This window comes from Octodon degus, unplaced genomic scaffold (genome assembly GCF_000260255.1).
Source record: "Octodon degus isolate 3935 unplaced genomic scaffold, OctDeg1.0 scaffold00022, whole genome shotgun sequence".
Taxonomy (NCBI): Eukaryota; Metazoa; Chordata; class Mammalia; order Rodentia; family Octodontidae; genus Octodon; species Octodon degus.
Genome location: NW_004524598.1, coordinates 9580798 through 9594068, shown reverse-complemented (window position 1 = coordinate 9594068; position 13271 = coordinate 9580798). Strand labels below are relative to the sequence as shown.

Below are 13271 nucleotides of genomic sequence, written 5' to 3'. Positions count from 1 at the left end.
TGTGTTGTGCAGCATTAAAAAATCAAAATAAAAAATTAAATGTGAGCAAAAAAAAAAAAAAAAAGAAATGATAACAAAAAATAAGGAAACATCAGAATTAAACTATGCCATAGATCAAATGGATTTAATAGACATTGACAGAGTGTTTATCCAAAAATATCAAGATACATATCCCTGTTCAGGAGCTCACAGAACTCTCTCCATACTAGATATTTTAGGTTGCAAAGCAAGTCTTAATATTAGAAAAACTAGCCAGGTATGGTGACACATACCTATAATCCTGTGTTCAGAAGGCTGAGGCAGGAGGATTGTAAATTTAAGGCCAACCTGGACTATATAGGGAAACCCTTCTCAAAAACACACATACAAAAAAACTGAAATAATGTCCTATATCCTATCAGATCACAATGGAATTGAGACTAAAAATCAACAAAAGAAATCACAAAAATTATAAAAACAAATTTTTTTCTTCTTTTTTGGTGGGTGGAGGACAGGGTCTTGCTAAATATCTTGACCTCACTACGTAACCCATGTTGGTCTCAAATGCACAGCAATTCTCCAGCCTCTTCCTCTCATGCCACCATGCCCAGATGAATATACTTCAATGAGACTGACAAAATCTGGAGAAATTTTAAAATTCCAAGAATCAAAATTGAAACACAACATATCAGAATCTTGGACACAAAGAAAATAATTCTAAGAACAACACGTATAGCTATCAGTGTCTACATTTAAAAAACAAAAGCTATTCCAAATACACAACCTAATGATGTATCTCCAAGTCTTAGAAAACCGAAAGTATATCAAACCCAAAACCGGAGGAAGGGAGGGAGGGAAGTCAGAGCTGAAGTAAATGAAATAAAGACTAAAAGAACTATATAAAGGATGAATAAGAGAGTTCATTCTTTGAAAACATAAAATTGGTGAACTCTTAGCCAAACCAAAACAGAGATGACCCAAATTAACAAAATTCAAGAGGAAAAGGCAACGTTAAAATAAGTATCACTGAAATCCAAAGAACTAGATATGAAGTTATAAACAACTGTAAAAACTACTATTCAAAGAAATTTGAGAATCTAAAAGAAATGGATGGATTTCTAGATATAAATGACTTACCAAAATTGAAACCAAAAAATACCAAAACCAACCAGTAACAAGCAATGATACTGATGCAGTAATAAAAACTATCACAACAAAGAAAAGTCCCAGAGAGAAGAGAACTACTGTTGAATTTTATAAGACCCTTAGTGAAAACCAAACACCAATACTCCTAAAACTTTTCACAAAGCAGAAAGGAATACTTCCAAGTTCATTTTATGATGTCAAAACTACCCCAATAGCAAAATCAGATTCAACAACAAAGAACTACAAATCAATATCCTCAATGAGCACAGACACAAAAGTCCTCAAAAAGATTCTTGCAAACAAAATTCAACATGTTATAAAGACCCAGCTGGTTCCATCCCAAGGATGCAATGATTTAACATACGTAAGTAAATAAATATTACACACCATAAAAACTGAAGCTAGGATAAGAAAAATCACATGATTACGGGTATGGAAAAAGCACTAAACAAAATTCAGCATCCCTTCATGATTAAAAAAAAGACTTCAAGAAAATAAGTATAAAAGGATCTGTCTATCTGCAAAATGATGAAAGCTACATACAACAAACAGCCACCATTATAATGAATGGGGAAAAAATGAAAAGCATTTCCTCTAAAATCATTCCCATCACTCCTTTTCATGATAGTGGCTTAAATTCTAGCCAGAGTAAGTAAGCAAGAGAACAAAATAAAAGTGATACAAGTAGGAAAGAAAGAAGTCAAATTATCCCTATTATAGGATGGAGGACTTTAAGAACTACCAGAAGTCTCCTAGAACTAATATAACAAAAAGACAAGATAAAAAGTCAACACATAAAAATTAATGATGAACTTGCTGAGAAAGAAATCAGGAAAACAACTTCATTCATAATTTTAAAATACCTAGGAAGCAAGATAAACAGGGAAGTAAAAGACCTGTATAATAAAAATTATAGAGCACTTAAAGAGATTAGAACATGGAAAAACCTGCTTTGTCCATGGTTCAATGGAATAATATTGTTAAAATGGCCACATTACCAAAAGTGATGCATGGATTCAAAGCATAATATTAATTCAGGATTAAAATTTTATCTGATTTTCATTATAGCCTCCAGATATTAAATTCAATTAAATAAGATAGTATATATAAATTTCATACAAGGGAAACTTAGTTCATTAAAAACATTCAACAAACAAAGAGCAGGATCATATTAACAAACTGATAAGAAAAAAGTGAACCAAAATTACGACTTGAGAACTTTTGTAAGGAGTTTATTCAGTGAAAACACTGCTCATCTTGGGTCAATACCTAAAAGATTTCACAGTTGAAACATGCCAGCTGAATTCTGGTTGGCAAAGATAATAAAGAAGAAAAGCAAAAGGAAGACAACAGTTTTCATGTAAGAGGGGAAAAAAAGCCTAAAGTTATTAAATGAATAAATACATTTTAAAATAGAAAAATATCTCTAGAATAGTGCAACAAATTTTTTCAATCAGCTTCAGACATTTAGAGAAACTTCACAAATAGAAAATATGAAGATTTTCATAATTTCATGTTATCCTTGTTTCTATTAAATATTTTTACACTGTCCCATCTACAAGGTCCAACATTTGCTTTTGAAAATATAGCACAATAAGGTAACATCAATCAAATGGCAAAAATGAGTCTAAATCCCTAAAAGGAAATAGTAATAATATATGGAAGCAGATGAGAAGTGAAAGGACAAGAGTCAAGGGAGGGGGAAAAGAATGAGTTTCACAGTTGAAAATAAGAAGCTTTAATTTATTTTTATTTTTTTGTATTTTAGGGAAGGGTCCAGAGGGTGTTCAGGGTCTCACTACTAGATTGGACTCCTAGTGATCCACCTGTTTACAGCTTCCCAAGAGCTGGGATTATAGGCATGCACCACCATGCCCAGTCTCAACTGCCGGTCTCAGAGCACACCAGGGGCGGGGCCGGCATGGCAGGCCCAGGGATGGGAATCGAACTCCCAGCCCATGCGCCTGTTTGCAGGTGCTTTAATCCACTGAACTATTTGGCCTGCCCTGAAAGAAGTCTTAATTTAATTGAAAAAGAAAAATTCAATGGTTCTTGCAGATAATTTGAAAAACCAAAAAAGAAAAAGAAAAGAAACCAAACCAAATTCTGGTTATACATGAAAAGAGCTTTTGCTTCTAGAAACTATTTTCCATTATGTGACCAAAAAAAATTTTTTTTTAATTTTATTTTATATAAAATTGAAAATTCAGAATGTTAAAGATGCCATGTGGTGGGCTGGTGAGATGGCTCAGTGGTCTAAAGCACCTACTTAGAACAAGCTAAGCTAAGCAAAACACAGGGACCGCAGTTCAATCCCCAGCACCACATGCCAGCCAGCCCCGCCCCCTGGTGGGCTGAGCTGGCCACACACACACAAAAAATAAATAAATAAATAAATAAATAAACAAACAAATAAATAAATAGTTTTTTAAAATGTATGCAGTGTGTTAATTTAAAAAAAAAAAAAAAAAAGATGCTATGTGGTGGATTGCCTCAGTCAACTTGTTACACCCAGCTGAATTGAACTAGCCTGGTGCTTGGTGTGGGAGGCCCACCTAAGGATTGCTGCCAGCTGCACAAGAGGCAGAACTGGAGGAGAACTGTTGAGAGGTTGTTAGGGAAGCTCTTTGGAGAAGCTGTGGAAGCTGCTAGTTCTCTCTGGCTATTCTGCTGCATGACCTTGTCATGCTGGCTTCCCTGATGAACCGGACTATTCTCACTGGAGGAGGAGCTTGAGACCCCGCTGTCGCTGAGAATGGTGATGGTTCACTTTGGGGGAACTCTGGTGCTCATCCTGAGCATTGCTTCTTGACTCCAGAGTGGAACGTGGTGCACAGCTCAGTCTGCCAGAGAAGCTGGTCACTTTGGTTTTCTGATGGGAACTCAGCTTTCTTTAACCTTGAAGGAGCTCAGGACATCACTGTCACTGAGGATGGTTGTGTTAGTTTTCAGGGGAGCACTGGTTCCTACTTTGAGCAGCACCTCTTGGCTGCAGTTCAGATCCCTCCTCCTGCTAGCACAGAAACCTCATTCCCCTGGCACAGACTTTCTAGCTTCCACCACTGACCTTCAGGCCTTCCCAGCACAGATCCATGAGCAGGCCTGCATGAGACTTTGTCGTGGGTTCTAGGCCTCCAGCTAGACTTGTAGGAGGCAGTTACAAGGTGGACTCATGCAAGACTCAACATGGAATCCAGGTCCTCAGCTGGATTCTTTGGTACTTAGTATGTAGACAGATTTCATGCACTTTCTTTTGTATATGATTCTTTGGGTGGCTATTATAAATCATCTTATAAATATGTCCAATATGTGTTGAATTGTTCCCCTTGCAAAACCTCCAACCATGACATTCTTATAATCCTGTCATGTAGTAATTAATAGTAGGACACACTGCTCCCATACAACTGCTAAGCATGTAGTATGTATTTAGCTAACATTTTTAGAATTATATTATACCAAGAAATCCAAATTTTGGATTGTTACATAGGCTCATATTATATTTTATCCACTAGGTATAATTTCTGAAATAGAAGAACTATTTTTAAAACTATGCCAATAAAATATATGCAAAGTTTTTAAGTATTTCCTATAGCTTCAATTTTCCTATAATCATTTAAACTAATAATATTTAATTTTCATAAAGAAACCATTAAGTGATATAAACAGAAAATGTGTACACATTATTACTACCACCTTACAGGAACAAATTAACTGACTTTATCTGACACTCCACTTTGCCAAGACTAAAATATTATTCTAATCTTCTAGAGGGCCAAATATTTCCTAAAATCAAAATGTTTCTGTCTTAAGAAGCAGGAATAGAAAATTTTAAGACAGGAAAAAGATTCTCAGAAATGAATTGGAGGGCTGGAGAGATGGCTCAGTGGTCTAAAGCACCTATTTAGAACAAGCTTAGTAAAGCATCAGGGACCGCGGTTCAATCCCCCAGCACCACATGCCAGCCAGCCCCGCCCCCTGGTGGGCTGAGCTGGCCACACACACACACACCTCTCTCTCTCTCTCTCTCTCTCTCTCTCTCTCTCTCTCTCTCTCTAATAAATAAAAAAAAATAAAAAAAAATAAAAACAGCTTAATTTTAAAAAAAAAAAAAAGAAATGAATTGGAAAGGACATTCAGGAGAAAGGCTAGAAAGCCACTTAGAATCTAGACCTTAGAAATGGAACAGAAATAGCAGAGTTAAAAGCAATCAAGAACATGAAATAAAAAACCATTCTGCATTGTCAGTCCTAATTCCAACCATACACCAAAGCTAGAAGATATGGCATCACAGTTCAATACCTAGCGACTATGTGGTCAAAGTATATTTTCAAGAGATTTATTGAGGAGTGGTTAGCTACAAGAAGCTATTAATAGTGGTTGTGGAAGGGTAATAGAGACGACGACAAACTCACTGTTCATGACTCCAAATAGTTTTTCTTCCATCATTCTTTTATATTATATAGTTAATATCTATTATATAGCTAATAAATATCTATTAGCTGTGTAATATAAATAAATCCCCTACACTAATTACTAATTATTATTGATGTCTTAGTATTCCTGCTGCTATGAGTAGGATCATGTCTTCTTTTTATAATGATTGATTCACATAATCTAAAATATGAAAGAAACTGGAAGTCATAACTACTTCATTAACCAATCCTGATAGCATTTGTTAAATATTTTTATTTATGACATGATAACAGTGCAACATAAAAACCAAAATTTTGTATGGTATGAGCTTAAAAGAGAAAATGCTGAGTCAGAGAAGTAAATGAGACGCATTTACTCCACTGTACCAAAACAAACAACTGTTTTACTGTTTGAAAGTAGGGTATATTTCCCAAAATGAAGATGGGGCCAATATCCCAGAGAGCCCAAAGATAACCTAGAAGAAACTTAAAAATTCTGCCTGAAAGTTAATTCTGTTCACATATATTTAATATAAGCAACAGAGTACATTTCTTTTAAGAATGTCTTTAAAAACCTAAGACAGCTAGTTCATATCATATTCATTTTAAAAATTGGTTGAAGTTTAAACATTAGATAGTTACACAGTTAACTAACATATCAGGATAGTTCTTAAAAGTATCATTCCCATCAATAACCTGTATTTCCTGCAAGTTTTCTATTTGCAATGTAGGAATAAACATTTAAAAATATTTTAGGGGAAGTACTACTCTGCTATAAAACGTTAATTTAAATCACTTGTAAGAAAGTGTGTGCACTTTAAAACCATAATGGTCAATGAAATAAATTAAGATATTCAAGCTTAAATAACAGGATGGTCATGACTGATAGTGTTACAATTAAGAAATCCAGTTCTCCTAACAAGGCTTAAAGGTACTAGTCCCAGATACATCTATCACCAATCATCAGATGAATTCTGAGATTTGAATACATTTGTAGTAACTTACCAGCATTTATATAAACTGAAGATACCAAATTTTAAAACATTTAAGGTTGCTTATCAATACTGAAGACTAACTTTCTGGATATACACTTCAGAAAAATATTAGAATATTGTTCTAATGCTTTCGGTTTGCATACCACGTGGTAGGCAGGCTGTCAAATCACAGCTTAAGGTGTCACCTCCATTTGGAAAAAAAATACATGGAAGACAGAACACTGTCTAAGAGGAAGGAAGTAACCCTTCAACTTCCAAACATATGAAGATGTACAAAATAGCACAAACTAATACTATATGTTAATCTAAAAATAGTAACAAAGAAGTTTACATTAAGTGTTCAAAGGACCAGCACAGAATTCTTACTAAAAATACCGTGTTATTCATGGACTACTTGAAACTATGACTATGAAAATTAGTGAGTTTTCAGGATAAGATGAATCAATGTTTGAATAGTGACTTCTACACTTTAAAAGCAAAACAATTTCAGACAAGTTACTGATCAATTTTAGTTTCCTTATTTTTTCTCCATTTATTTTTATTGTGGTAAAATAAATACAACAAAATTTACCACTGTAACCATTTGAAGTGTATACATAATTCACATTAAATATATTCCCAATATGGTACAATTATCACCACGATCTATCTCCAGAACTATTTCTCTTGTAGAATGGAAATTCTGTACATATGAAATGATAATTTCCTATTTCATCCAGACCCTGAAAATCATCATTCTATTGTTTGTTATTCTGACTACTATAAATGCCTCACCCAAGTAGAATCACAAAATACATTGTCCTTTTGTGGCTTGTTTATTTAACATAGCTCCACAAGGTTCAGCCATATTGTAGCCTTTCTGGGGCTAAATAATACTGAAATGTATGTATAGATCATGTTTGTCTTACCATCTGTTGATGGGTGCTTGGATTACTTCATTACAGCAACTAAGCATAACTGTGTCATGAACATGATCATGCAAATATCTCTTTAAGAATCTTCTAATTCCTTTGGGAAAATAACCAGAAGTACTTAGGGGCTCTAATTTTTTGAGGAATCACTATACTGTCTTCTACTGTAGACAGACTACAAAGTTACACTTTAAGCTTCCCAATTTGTGTATTTCTAATTGCATTGTTATGTCAAGTTGGTATCTTCCCCAAAGCCTCAGACCAGAGCAATATATATGCACACCCATGTTTAAAGCAGCACAGTTTGTAGTTGCTAAATCTTAGAAACAACGCAATGCCCATAAATCAATGAATGGATAAAGATGTCTTTTTTATCCAATAGAGTACTACTACTTAGTTCCAGACATTTCTAACTAAGTAGATGCACCATGAGACCATATTCTTAAGTGAAGTAAATCAGACACTCATGTATAAATACCACATTGTTTCTCTAGTATGAGAAATCCAAAGTGTAAATAAAGACCAAAGTGCACAGCAGATATTGTGACATAGGAAGCAAATGTACAGGTATAAATGCCCTCTGATGAAGGTGATCATTACATATACCTAAAATTCATCAATAAACAAATCAAATTATTTCATTAATTAAAAAATAAAGCAATTTCCACTTTTTGTTTAGCCTACCGGTGAAATTGATACTTGGCTAATCATTGAAATGTTTGAGCCTGCTAAAGAATAAAAATATAAAAGTGTCAAGTTATTCTGGGGTATATCTATATTTCTGGTGTTTCCATCATAAAAAATACAGTGTTAGGTACCAAATATTAGACATATTATACACTGATATGGCTTAGTATTTAATACTTATCCTTTTAGTTAATATCATAAAGTCTACATTTTGGGAAAAATCAAAGTTTCCTCACCAATATAAAACTAATAAGCAAGTAATAGTTTGACTCAAACTCTTTTTTTATGACTAATATACAACTATGTATAATTAATATACATACAATAATATATTTTAAAACAAGAAGTTCCCCAAAACAGATTTCATAAAATTGCATTACTCTAACCACAGACATTAAAACCAAGTTTAATGGTTTTAATGGCATAAACCATGAACCATGGCATAAAAGTCCCTCTTTAAACCTCAAAGGTTTTGACAACATGCATGGTACTCTGGCTCATGAGCTTAATTCTTTCTATGTTGCAACTGAATTGGGTGAGCACTGAATCAAGTTCAATGGCTAGGTTCAAAGCTGACCTTGGGGAAAATTTGATTCCACTCTCATCCAATACAGTGTGTGACCAGAACTGTTGAAAGAATTGTCTGTAAGCAGAGGTATCATTGTAAATACAAAAACTCTTTATTTTCTACTACTGAGACAGAAAGTATAAGGACATAGCACCTTCATTAATAGCAATACATCCTTAAAAGAAAGCAATACATCCTTAGAAGCTTTTGGTCAGAGTCATACTAAGATACTATCAGGGGCTGGGGAGATGGCTTAGTGGAATAAGCACTTGCCTGGCAAGCGCAAGGGCCTGAGTTCAATCCCTGGTTCCACCAAAAAAAGAAAAAAAAAAAAAAAAAAAAAAAGATACTATCATCCTCAAGATTAATTTCAAGCTATGTCACTATAGTTTTTAAATCACCTAACAATGCATCTGTCATCAGAATTTGAGCTCTATGGTGGCAGAGATTTTCCCTTCATTGTTCACTGTGATTGGAGAAACCACTTTTTTAAAGTTGTCTTGTGACTAAATGAAAGTGTTTGTTCTACAAATGGCTATGACAAACAAACCAGACAGTGGTCTGTATTCTTGAACAGATTTCATTCTACAACCTTTAAATCTTCCTTAAAATCACTGTTTCATAGATTCTTAGAAACCACTCATTAAAAGCCACATTTATTTTTATATATCAGTAAAAAATAAAAAGTGATTTGGGACAGGAGTGGTTGGCCACCTGATTTCTCCTGTCAGAAATGAGGCACTCATCTCCCCAAGTGAGTGGATGGATGCTGACAGGTCACAGCTGAGTCACTGTGAGGTCTTTACCTTCTGCTTAAGGCAGATCCCTTTCCAAACCCACAGTTATGACCCCTTTCTGTGGTTACTGGCATCTAAAATGTAAAAACACAAAGTGCTAGCCCCTGTATCTCCACTGAGAAATAATCCCACTTCTAGAGTTTCCTACACATTAGCTGAGGCTTCTATTGTATGTGTGCCACAATTCAACTCTTCCCTCAGATTACCCACTTTCTTACTTTCTTTTTTTAAAATAATATAACAGGATTTCTTTCTTTTTTTTTTTTCACTGTCTGGAATATAGTTTATCTATATCTATATCTATATCTATATCTATATCTATATTATATTTATTGAAAAAGAAGTAACAATGAGACAGTTTCAAAACAGGTTAGTAGGACAGTTACAATAATTAATACATTGCATATTGTTGTCTTGATAGTAGTTATTCATAGTATAAGATGCAGACATGATATCTTGTCTAAACACTATTAGCTCAAAGCTTTCTTCTCATTGAACTAAGAGAAAGTAGCTGTATATCTATGCTATTTTGTATATAGAGATACATATTTTTTCACTACAAAATGAACCTTCATTTATATCCCTTTTTTGTTTACTTTTATCAGAGATGGGTATTCCATTGTCATTCATATATCGTAGGTGCATGAATTCAGCAGAGCAATCCAATATATCCAGTAGTCCATAATAGTAGTGGGTTATCCACAGGACTGGTAATGTCAGAAGTTGTTGACTTGAGCCTTTCACAGCTCAGCATATTAATATGGCTTTGCTTTTTATACCTCGTTTTTATACTTTTCTGCTGGGCGGTTAAGACCAAGATAAAGCAAAAATGTAACTATTGTATCTGACAAAGTCAGTCAAATCCCCTCAGGACTTAACCCAAAACCCTTTACATGAATTTGTAGATCTTTTGTCAGTGCCAGCCATGTGGATGAGTCATGGTTATTGCTTGACCATTTTGCTCTCTGTGAAAGCCTGAGAGAATGTTTTCTCTCCATGTGACTCTCCTTAGGCACTCTTACTTTCTTACAGTATGTTGTCCCTGGGAACATTTTCCAGTAAGTCTGCATGGGAATCTTGACCTCAGAATCTACAAAACCACTATGAAAGTCCATGCTGATTTCAGACATGGTTAAATGCATGTTAACAGAAACAAACAGTGCTTTTTAGAGCTGTTGAACTAGAGGACCAGCAAGAATTCCTGAAATTTAATAAAGTACCATCACTTACTGTTACTGCTGCCTTACTTAGGGGAGGTGTTGAGTTTCACATTTGTGTGAATGCATATAAAGTTATCAGGTCAAGAAACAAGCCTAAAAAGAGATCACTAAGAGAAATTTTGGACTCTGGACTTCCATCACACATAGACTCAAAAGGGTAGGAGGTATGACAATCAAACCAAATTATCTAAAATCAAAAAAATTGAGAGTCTTTTTGAACCTATATTACAAATACTTAAAGATCTACCTGGGGAAAAAAGTCTCCCAAAACAATAGTAAATTTTTAAAAATCCTTATGTGAATATAAACTAGTTCAAACCTACAGCAAACAATCACTGAACTAATGAATTAAATTCTAATGCACTCATTCGCTAATTCAATTTCCCTATAAAAACGACACTATTGATTTTTTTATTCAACAATTAAAAGCGAATTAGGTAGGAGATGCTAATATAGGAAATATTATTAATCAAATGCTATCATACTTCCTAGAAAATTTACATGTTAGAAGTTTATAGGTAAAATAAAGATAAACTAACCAAAAGTTATTAAATGTCATTCTTTATAAATGTCTGTAAGAGTTCTACTTTTAGAATGACAAGCCTCTGGCTACTACACTTAAATGAAGCAATCAGTCATTGACATGATTAATAGCTAAGGCTTAATCTAAAATGAACAAGAGAATTCATGAAGTTATGGTTTTTGGAGTCTTTGATAACCCTAAATTTATAATGTACAAAACATTCCAGTATGTCTGACATATGATACACATGAAAATTAGAGTTTTGAAAAACTAACACTAGTTATTTCATCTGAATAAATTCCAAGGAACAATTTATTTAAGTAAAAATTACTCAGTGAAATTCTGGTACATAATTACAGGAACTGTGCCAGAACATTTCCAAACCTATTACTGTTCAAAAATACTTTTAGCATTTCTTATAAGATTCAGAATTTGTTATATACAAAATGATAACTGTTGAGCCGGGTGTGGTGGTGCACACTTGTAATTCCAGCACTCAGGAGGCTAAGGCAGAAGAATCACTGTGAATTCACAATGACTGGGTAAAAAAATTTATTTTTCCCCAAAGTGAGTTTAAGGCTTGCATAGGCTACACAGTGAGTCAAAGGCCAGTTATTACTATCTAGTGAGACCCGATCTCCAAAAAAAAAAACCACAAGCAAACAAAACAGTTTTTTATTGTGTGTTTTTGTTTTGTTTTTGGTGGTATCAGGGATCAAACTCAGGCCCTTACATTTGCCAGGCAAGCACTTATTCCACTGAATCTCCCTGGCTCTAAAATATTTTGATTAATGTAAGTTATATCGGTACATAGCTCCAAAACCCTAGGGTCAGGGAAATGGGTCAGTAGCATAAGTGCTTCCCTGGCAAGTGCAAGGGCCTGAGTTCAATCCCTGTTTTCACCAAAACAAAACAAAACAAAACAAAACAAAACAAAACAATCTAAGGAGGTCTAATCTAATTTTACTTTTCAAATGACAAATTCTGACAGAAAGTAATATTCTAGGTTAGTATGTCTTGCACAAAAATATAAAGTATTCAATAATAATTTATTCAACAAACATTTACTGTCACCTAGGTGAGAGAAAAACTCATTAAGCAGGTATTTATCAAGTACTGCCAATGTGCAAAATGGTAGACCCTAAGAGGGGAAACCTCTGGGGGAAATATAGAGGTAGTTTCTGGGAGCCTCTGTCCAAAACATTCTCATCCAATCAATATGTAACTTTGTTTTCTATGTGCTTCTTTTAAAAAAGACAACTTTATAAAATATTGTGTACGACTCATTAACCCTGAATTCATTAACAGCCAGCTGCACTGTAGTTCATGTTTCAAAGAAACCTACAACATGTATTTCTCCCAAAAGCATATCAAAGTGCTCCTGTATTTAGCAACACTAGGTAGCCTATCAGTACTACACTTGAAGCCCATTTCAACAGTGGGTTTACCAACCAAAAAAACCACACAAAAATGTAAAAAAAAACATAGCACTAAGTAGACCCCCAAAACATTATTTATACTATGAAGACTAAACAGCAAAACAGCATTGTTTAATTCTACCTTAGCCAATAATTTGTACATCAGATTACTACCTTTTTACCACTCTACATGTCTGTCAATGATTGAGAAAACACTGAAACTATCAATCTGGAGGTTACAAATAAATGTTACTGAGTAGGCAAATCTACAACTCTGAAATCCACATAAAGATTGACTAGATGGCTAGATGGGCAGGCCAAATAACTCAGCGGATTAAAGCACCTGCAAGCAGGTGCAGGGGCTGGGAGTTCGATCCCCGGGCTTGCCATGCTGGCCCTGCTGGATGTGGTGGTGCACGCTTGTAACTCCAGCTCCTGGGAAGCTGTAAACAGGTGGATCATTACAAGTCTCATCTAGTATTGAGACCCTGAACACCCTGTAGACCCTTCCCTAAAATACAAAAAAAAAAAAAAAAAAAAAAAAGTTTGACTAGATATATTCAATGACAAAATTTTAAAGCAGACATACTTTAGAGATCATCTCTGCAATATGCT

General features: G+C 34.4%; 1 protein-coding gene across 2 annotated transcripts in view; it reads right to left on the bottom strand.

Annotated features, from left to right (window-relative positions):
* Positions 1–13271, bottom strand: part of Rngtt (RNA guanylyltransferase and 5'-phosphatase) — a 331478-nt gene that overhangs the window by 115355 nt on the left and 202852 nt on the right. The window lies entirely within an intron of this gene.